Here is an 8,310-nt window from a genome sequence, read left to right as displayed (position 1 = left end):
AAAAGCTCAAATGAGTTGTTTTCCTAACTATATGTTTGTGGTGTGAATGTATTAAGTAATCCTTGAGACAGAGCACTAAGAGTCGAGACCAAGTACAATTACAGAGTATGTCAAAGGCTCTGGGTACCACTGTCTGGGAGAAATAAAAAGAAAATTTAAAACTCAAAAGAGTTTTCCAGTTAAGTGCTTGTTGCAAAACCCGTAAAAGTAGTACGTAATTAGTTAATAAATTAATTATTAATCAAATAAATTAGAATACGAAATTTTATAGTTTTATGTGATAAAATTAATTAAAATATGAATTTTGACATAAATTTTAAAGAGTCTGGCCCAGATTGGGCCGAATGAAGTAAACCGGTTGGACTGGACCCAAATTGGGCCCAAGGGCCAACCTACATAATATATAACAGCCCCTATTTCTCTTCCATTTCACACTTCACGCTGAGGAAGAGAAGCCAACGTGAAACCCTTGTCCCAAATTCATCTTCACTTTCAAATCCTTGTAACTTTCAAAGCGGAGCTTCGATTGATGAGCCGTCAGCGGCCACGCATTTATCTCGGAGTCCTCTTCATTTCTATTCGAAAAAATGGTAAAAAACTCTGTTTATTGTGCCCAGTTTCTTTCCCCTTTCTTAATTCATGTTTTAATATGAGTATTGAGTGATTTTAGTAATTTTGATGGTTTAGGGAGACTCTAACGGTGGATAATGGTTGGGTCTTATCCCAATTCTCCGTTGGTAAGGTGAGAAATCTTTAACCCTTGTGAAATTGTGTATATAGCAAACCCTATATTGATTTAGTGGTGTTTATATTATATTAGATGAAACTATATGTATTGGTGGCAAATTTGTGGAGTTGGAAGTTGAATTTTCTGTTTGGAGAGATTTGGAGCTTTGGGTTTTATGGAACGGTGGTCACTTGTGACATTTCATGTTTAGGGAGAAATCGACCAAGGTATAGTTTTGGTTTCTCGTATATAATATGTAATGTGTCATGAAAACTTAGGCTAGATGACCATAGGATAAGTTTGGATTGAAGTTGGTTGTTGATTGGATTAATGAACATAAGAGTAATTGTTGTTAGTGTTGTTGAGTTGGGTGGTTAAATTGTATTTTGCATGAATGATGTGTTTAATATTGTATGTGAGGATTGGTAAATAATAATATTGATGTTGTTGATGAATTGGGAATGGTGGGTATTTATGAGGCTTAGCAAGTTAAGGTTGTTAGTGAATAATATAAATTTTGTGGAAATAGATGATGCGTATATGCATGTTGTGAATTGATGTTGTAATAAGGAAGTTGATTGATGTGGTGATGATATTAATGAGGAATGAATTATTATTGTTGGTAAGTTGAGGCATAAGGTTGTAATGAGCGAAATAGTTGGTGTTGGTGTTAATGATTAGGCATAATGTTGTTTGGGTATGAATTATTACGTGAAATAATTATAAATATGAATTGGTGGGTTAGAGAATAAATGAGGGTTATTGAGGAAAGATTGAATTTGGTTAATACAGATTTGGTAAGTGTTAAATGGGGTTTGAGGTTTAATTATTTGAAAGTTGAGGTTTGATAAACTTCGTGAAAAATATGATTTTTGGCTAAATTTCAGCAATCTATAACTCGGTTTCTGCACCCTCAAACCTTTTCAAACTTGTCTCATATGAAAATTGGGTCCGTGAAGTTTACACCGTTCGAAGAACGGATGAAAAATATTTTAAAACGAAAAGGTTATGCGTGTCAGAAGTTTGGTGGGCGAAACTAAAATTCTGCAGCACTTAGCATTTTTACCCACTCTGCAGAACTCGCGTACGTGACTAATAGAGAGAATTACGACGATTCGTAAATTTAGCAAAATAATTTCTTCGTTGATAGCATAGTCCAAACTGACAAGTAACCCTCCCAATCAAAGTTTAATTTTCAATACAAATTTAATCGAGAGTATTTAAACTCTCGGGTCGTTCTCCCTAGAATTGCAATTAAGTATTCAATTATTGGCTATGAGAGAATTGGGGGTTGTGATTTCAAGTGACAAGAAAATTAAAAGGCAAGAAAGTAAATGAGCATGCAAAGAATTAAACTCAAGGCAATTAAGCAAAAGAAAGGAAAAGTCAAGTGCTAAGAAATTTCTTGGCAAGGATTGAGAGTTAAGGTTACCTATCCTAACCATTGACCACAAACATATGATGATTATGAAGAGTCAATCCTACTTAGTCAATCCTAACATCGAGGATAAGTCAAATAGGCATGATTAATCTCAATCCATAAGTCCTAGTCAACTCACTAATTAACTTAGTGAAAGACTAGCGTCAATGGAAACCAAATTAACTAACTACCATAATATATCAATCATGAATGGACATCAATGACTCAAGGTCACCAAAGTCCTCAATTCGAAGTAAAGAGTGTGGAAAACTACACTAAAACTAATCCAAGCATTTTTTAAACACTTGGTGTGCATTGATGACATGTCATCATGTCATGTTTTTCTATGCTTTTTCATACAAGAAATTGATGATTAGTGCTTAAATATTGCATTTTTTGTGCTTAAATGGTATATTTCTTTGATCTTTTAATTTTATAAACTTTGTAGGAAATAAGTGGAAAAAAAAAAGCAAAATAACACAAAATCAGCTTAAAAGAAGAAAATAAGAATTTTGGGATACGGTTTGAAGATCGAGCACGCTTTGGAACCTTAGGCCACGCTTTTTAAAGCGTGGCCCATGACCATGGAGCCTTGGCATTAGCATCATGAACTATCATACATTAATGCTTATGCATGCATGCATGCATTTAATTATTAAGTGACCGAATGAATGAAATGAATGCATGCATGAAACATTTAATTAATAATGCCAAATGAATGAAATAAATGAATGCTATGTTAAGTAATTGGCATTACTAATTAAATGTAATAATATAATGAAAACATGCATGCATGGAACAATTAATTACTAATGCTAATGAATGAAGGTGTTAAATGAATGAATGCTTTAACGTTAAAGCATTAGCATTATTAATTAAAGCCATACATTTCTAATGCAATTGGCAAATCAAGCTTTATGTTAATGCATTAATAAAAGCATGCATGTAATACATTAATAAGAAAGCCAATGAATGAAAGAAACAAAGGCTAGCGCTCATTAAAGGGAGCGCTACTGATAAACTACTATTTTATGGTTTATCTTGTACTCAATTGAGTGGTTTTTATCTACTCTTTATCCACTTATTCATACTATTTGCATGGTTTTACATTTGCCTTCCTAATTATGTGCTATGATTGAAAATATGCTTCTTTGATCTTATATTTGCTTATTATTAATCCTCTCTTATTACCATTAGATGCCTTGATATGTGTGTTAAGTGATTTCAGAGATCACAGGGCAGGAATGGCTCAGAGGATGGAAAGGAAGCATGCAAAAGAGGAAGGAATACAAGAAGTTGGAGAAATTGCTAAGCTGTCTAGCCTGACCTCTTCGCACTCAAACGGCTATAATTTTAGCTACACAGGTCCAAACGATGCAGTTCCAGTTGCATTGGAAAGCTAACATTCGGAGCTTCGATTTGATATATAATATACCATAGTTTCCCTGAAGCTAGGCAACGCGACCGCGTGACCCATGCGGCCGCATCGCAGTGACGAAAATCAGCGTGTTTGAATTCGCAACCAGCGAATTCTGGGCTGTTCTGACCCAGTTTGTGGCCCAGAAAACACAGATTAGAGGCTATAAAGTGGGAGAAAGCATCCATTCAAAGACAAGCTTTTATATTCACAATTTTAGGAGTAGATGTAGTTTTTAGAGAGAGAGGTTCTCTCCTCTCTCTTAGGATTAAGATTTAGGATTTCTCTTAGTTTTAGGAGTGGCTCTCAATCCCAGGTTCTTTATTTTTATTTATTTTCCCAATTTAATTTATGAACTTTTCCATGTTATGATTTGAATATTTTATTTAATATAATTTGAGGTATTCCAGACTTATGATTGCTCTCTTTAATTTATTAATGCTCTGTGTTTATCCAAGTTATTTTCATTCAAGTAGACTTTCTTCCTTTTTGGTTTTGGTTGAATCATTGGAAACACTTGAGTTATCAAACTCATTGTCGATTGAAAATTAGAATTCTTCAAGAATTAATTCGAGTTCCAATAACTCTAGCCTTTCCCAAGGAAAGACTAGGACCTGAGGAATAAAAATTAATTCATCCACTTAACTTACCTTCATAGTTAGAGGTCAACAAAGTGGGAGAAAAATCCAATTCTCATTACAATTGATAAGGATAACCAGGATAGGACTTCTTGTTTTCATACCTTGCCAAGAGTTTATTTTATAGTTATTTATTTATTTTATTCTTCTTATGCAACATACTGCTCCTTAATTTCTAAAACCCCTAATTTACAAACTCATAACCAATAATAAGAACATACCTTCCTGCAATTCCTTGAGAAGACGACCCGAGGTTTGAATACTCGGTTATCAATTTCAAAGGGGTTTGTTACTTGTGATACCCAAAACGTTTGTATGAAAGGACTTTTGAAGGTTTAGAAACTATACTTGCAACGAGGATTTATCCGCAAATTTCTAGATCACGCAAAAGTTCCTCTCATCAAAATAGCGCCGTTGCCGGGGAATTGCAAACGTGTGCCTTATTATTGGTTATTGTAAATATTTAAAAAAAAAATCAAAATCAATTTTCAATTTTCAATTAAAAAGAAAATTTCAATTTTCAAAATTTAAAATTCAAATTTTAAAATTTCAAATTTTAATCTTCAAATTTCAATTTTAAAAATTCAAAATTCAAATTTTAATTTTCAAATTAAAAAATTTGAATTTCAAATTTGCTTTTATTTTTGTTTTTAAAGTTTTATTAACTAACTATGAATTCTCACCCCTCTCGCTTTGAGTTTGGTTTTAATTTTTTTGAAAGGAATGGAAGCCATAACAGGAATATGCATCAAGGTCTAAGCAATCAAAGATGGATGGAGCAATGAGGATCTGATCAACCCTTTAGGCAACAACACCCTCCAAGTTATCATGGACAAAGACCATTCTACAATACATATCAAGCTGATAGATATGGTGGACCCCCTTGTAGGCACCAACAAGCCCCACCCTATGCTAATAGACCATCCTCTCAACACGGCTTCGAATCGCCATACTCACAAGCACCTTTTCACCATTCACGACCGCATGATCCTTATTTACCCCAGTTCCAATTCACTCACTCCCAAACACCACTTTCCTATGTTTCATGTCCAAATTCATCACCCCGAGAATCAAAGGTTCGCCTCAAGGCAACAGTAAATAAACTTCAAATAACCATTCGACAACTGGAGCAAGCAGTAATTCAATTAGCTTCTAGACGCGCAAACATTCAAGGACCAACCACAGCCCCATGTGGACAATCTAATGAAGAGCGCAGCATGAAGGAGACACTAGAAACTCCAGTGGACAAGACAGAGCATGAATTCGTACTAGAACAAGTAGAAGAAGCTGTCATTGTACAAGAGACGAGTTGGTTGAAGATCTAGGAGACGCTGAACCTCCATGGGAATCCAGAGTTGAGGAGAACTCCGTCAAGGATGTTACAGTTGATGCTAAGGAGGATATTGCACAATCTCCAAGGCAAGTCATTTATGAAGAACTCGATGGAATAACCCAGGACACAAATTCCCTTGATGATGATAGTCACAAGTCTAGCTCTCTTATTAATGAACTTGCATCCGCAAGTGAATTCTCTGAGATCGAAGAATCTTCCCCAAGTGAATACGAAGATGACACGGAGGTAGATTTCTCTCAACCCCCAATCTATGACTCAAGTGATGAGGAAGACATAGAAGACTTTGACCAGGACTCAGATGCATTTGAAGAACCTTACAAGGAAGTGGAGGAATTCACAGAAGAGCCCAAGGGAGAAGAACTTACAGAACCACTGAAAACACCTATCCCAAGGCCATTACCACCTAATACAAGCTTCAAGTGGGTACAATCCTTAGCTTTAATCTTTACTTTTCCACTTGAATATGGTTTTCTTGAGACAGATGGCCAGCTCAGAGCTCTCTGCGGCTTTAAGAGTAAGAGGAAAATGGCTCGCACTCAGAGCTGGTGCACAAGGTTCAATAAGGTTCCACTCTTCAACTCGAAGTGCATGGATTGGTATCATGTTCAATCGAATGGATCTCGGAAAACGTTTGGTCATCTTGGTGAGAATCTAATTTCCAAACCGCCCGGATGGAAAAGTATAGATCAAAATGAAGGCGGATTTAGAACCAAAATTTGGGATCCTGGAACCTATGCTGACATTCGTCACCCCGAGAGTCTGAGAATCTGTTTGAAGCTGCTCAGAAGCTTCACGTTCCTAGTTTGGGACCCCGGAAGCTATTGGCATTCCAAGCATTGGTGGAGATTTCTGGATGAATTTAAGCATAAGCCACCATAACAGGAAGCTCATCCAATGTCCAACTTAAGGACTTTAACTAAAAGTGCTAGGTGGGAGACAACCCACCATGGTATGATCGTTCATTTTTCACTTTTTATTTCGTTTTGTTTGTTTTCAAATTTTATTTTATTTTATAATATTGAACCTGAAATTTTGCATCGCATTCATATTAATCATTGCATTCTGCATACTGCATAAAAAAAAAAGCACGCACGCGACGCGGCAGCGTCGCTGACGCGTCCGCGTCACCAGTGCAATGGGAAGAAAAGAAAATGAACAGAAAGTCACGCGAGAGCGTGGCTGGAGGCGTGCCAATGGCACAAATCGTCCCACGCGACCGCATCGCTGATACGACCGCGTCACATGGGAATAATGGCCTCCCAGGCGACCGCGTGCCCCACGCGGCCGCGTGACCAAGATTTCGACGTCAAAGTGGTGCACACCCAAGAGTTGTGCAAGAGTGGTGCTGGATTGGTGCTGAACGCATAATCCTTCCCACGCGGCCGCGTGACCCACACGACCGCGTCATATCCATTTAAAGCCCACTCACGCGATCGCATGCCCCATGCGATCGCGTCACTTAAAATTTGGCACTAATATGATTTTGAACAGAGAGTTGTGCGAGCGCGAGGCTGCCCTCGCGCTAGCAGCATAAAACGTGTCACGCGACCGCGTGACGATGCTACTGCGCCGATTAACTTAAAGCGCAAGTCACGCGACCGCGTGCCCCACGCGTCCGCGTCGCTTGCGCCGCATGATGAATGGATTCTTGATGGTTTAGAATTTCACAAATGAAATCTCGTTGCAAGTATAGTTTCTAAACCAATCACTAATCCTTTCATACAAAAAGTTGTTTGTCACTAAAACAAACCCCTAAAATTTATAAACCGAAGTATTCAAACCTCGGGTCGTTCTCCCTAGGAATTGTAATGAAGTGTTTTGTTATTGGTTGTGAGTTATTTTGGGGTTTTGGATAAGAAGCATGAAAAGTAAATGGCAATGAAAATAAACTAACAACTATAAAAGGCTCTTGGTAAGGTGTGAGAACTAGAAGCCCTATCCTAGTTATCCTTCTCAATTGTGATGAGAATTGTTCATTGCTACCACTTAGTTAACCCTTACTAATTAAAGGAAAGTCAAGTGGATGAATTGACTTGAGCCACAAGTCCTAGCCAACTCCCAAGGAAAGACTAGCTTTAGTGCACTCCAAACCAATTAGCAATCTCTCCAATTATCAATCAACAAAGGAATTAGATAACTCAAGTGTCACTAATTACTCTACCTAGGCCAAGAGGAACAAAATCTACACTAAAACTAAAAGAGACATTTCAACAAACACATAAAGTGCAATAGAAGTAAACATTATTAATTGCAAGAATTAAAGGAATCTACAACTACAAAGGCAAGAGATCAACAATAGAAAAGCAAAGAAGACACATTTATTATGAATTACCTCTTATTGAATTGGAAGAATGTAGAAGGAACAATACTAGATCTACAACAAAATATAAGAACAACATAAAGGAATTTACAATAAAAGAATAGAAGAAGATTGAATGTAGCAACAAAGAATTGAGAGATAGAAGTGGAAGAAAGCAAAGATTAAAACCTAGATCTAAAAACTAAACCTAATTCTAATCCTAATTCTAGAGAGAAGAGAGAGTTTCTCTCTCTAGAAACTAACTCTCACTACTAAACTAAGCTAATGATTAAAAGTATGTTGATTCCTCTTCAATCCTTGGCTTAAATAACATCAGAAATGAGTTGGATTGGACCCACAAGGCTTCTAAAATCGCTGGCCACGTTTTGCTTTAAGTGAACCAGGTGGCAGCAACGGCGCGTGCGCGTACTATGCGCGTACGCGTCACCATGCGC

The sequence above is a fragment of the Arachis ipaensis genome, chromosome B07 (genome assembly GCF_000816755.2).
Source record: "Arachis ipaensis cultivar K30076 chromosome B07, Araip1.1, whole genome shotgun sequence".
Lineage (NCBI taxonomy): Eukaryota > Viridiplantae > Streptophyta > Magnoliopsida > Fabales > Fabaceae > Arachis > Arachis ipaensis.
The sequence above is the reverse complement of the archived record's forward strand: the minus strand, read 5'-3'. Positions refer to the sequence as shown.